Consider the following 2,003-nt stretch of genomic DNA (forward strand, 5'->3'; position numbering starts at 1 on the left):
TGCTAGAGTTTAAGTATACCAGCTTGCTATTTGTTTTCTAACTAGCTCATGTGTTTTCTTTATTTGTCCTATTCTGCCATATTTCTGGTTAAGCAAATATTTTTAACATTCCATTTTAATTACTGTCTCATATTTTAACAGTACTTGTGTCATTTTCAAGTATTTTCTCTATCTGTTACAGTGGGCATACTTAATCTATCACAGTCTATTTGCAGATCACATTGTTTAAATATAAATGTAGGAGGAACTGGGCAGGTGGCATGGTGATTAAGGCATTGGACTCCCACATGGCAGAGCATATTTAGAGTCCCAGACCAGTGGCTTGCTTCCTCACTTTCTCTCTTTCTCTCTCTCTCTCTGACTCTCTCTGGTCAAATTTAAAAGTAATAATAAATAAAATCATTCTTAAAAATATAAGTGTAAGAATACTCCAACAACAGAAAATAAAAAATTTATCTAATTTTTTGTCCTATTTTTTTGGTCATATTTTGCATTTGCCTATACATTAAACTTCATAATATAAGGTTAGTTTTTCTTTAAAGAGATAGTTGTCATTCAAAGAGATTAAAAGAAAAATTTAAATAATGTCTTTTCTATTTCTTTTTTTTACATATTTACTTTTTCTGTTAATCATCACTCATTTTAGTAGATCCTAATTACCATCTGGTGCCATTTGAAAGACACACCATAAATCACCTCACAGTCTCTGAGAGCCTTCCTACAAGCATTTTCCTCTTTATCTAGTATCCTGAAAATTATTATAAATACTCCTCTTCAAAATTTTCTCTTAGAACAAGGAGCATTCTCCAAAGATTTGTGAAAATTCCTCTAAAAAATGGGTGTTGCGGTTAGAGAAATTTCTGTTTGAACACTGATTCTATCATTTTATTGCTATGTGATATGGGGCAATTTACTTAATACCATTGAATCCCAATCACATCATTAGGAATATGGGAAAAATATCATTGATCTCTTAAAGTTTTTGTGGCGATTCTAAACTGTATCAATGTGCCTAGGACATAGAACTGTGCCTGACATAGAATTGTGTCCAATAAAGAGTAGCACTGATAGTCGTATTGGTAGCAGCAGCTTTGGTACTTATGTATATGTAGCCAAATGACCTTAACTATGTCTCTTAACCATAAACTGTAGAAATATAAAACCTGGTGCTTCCTCTTGATATATGAATTAAATCTAATAACTTTAAAATCCCTGCTTCTCAATTTGTTTTCCCTTTATAAAACAGAAATTATTAAAAACTTCCTTAATCACCTTAAACTGCATTCACAGATAATCACATGTAAACTTGGAAAATGGTCATGTATGTGGCTTAAATATTAAAGTATTTGTGATATTTAAGCTTAGTTCATATTTTAGAGTCATCCAGAAAGTATCATATAAAAATATGAGGGGCATTTTTTTTTAGAGAAATTGCCATAAGGCGTGTGCTGGCCAGAGACAGAAAGCAAGAAATCACCTCCCACCCCCAGGAGGATGGTCACTCCACAATCCCTTCTCCTCAACTCTCCTCTTGGGATTTTGGGCACGCACGCACATGCTCCTGGCGAGAGTTTTAAGCCGCTAGGTCCAGGACTTGAAACACTTAAAATGTGTCAAGAAGGTAGATTTAATTTTAAGCATTCTTGTGAAAAAACAAAAGCAAAAAACAGAAGGAAACAAGGAAGTTTTACGGGATGATGGATATACTTTAGGAGCTAGATTGTGGTCACAGTAACTGGAGTATATACAATCTTGCCAAATTGTATATATTAATAATGTACATTTTTTCATAGTAATTGTACCTCAATGAAGCTGGGAAAAAATAAACAAGGTATTCCAGTAATTAATGCACTAAATTTCAAGATCTATATTAAAATAATGAACACATAATTTAAATATTTATAGTTAATATTTCCTAAGTTTTATAAAATCAAAACCATGAGAGTCAAAAATAAATAAATACTAAAATAAATAAATAAACAAAAGCAGTTATAACTTTGGAC

Source organism: Tupaia chinensis, unplaced genomic scaffold, assembly GCF_000334495.1.
Source record: "Tupaia chinensis unplaced genomic scaffold, TupChi_1.0 Scaffold146769_1, whole genome shotgun sequence".
Classification (NCBI taxonomy): Eukaryota; Metazoa; Chordata; class Mammalia; order Scandentia; family Tupaiidae; genus Tupaia; species Tupaia belangeri.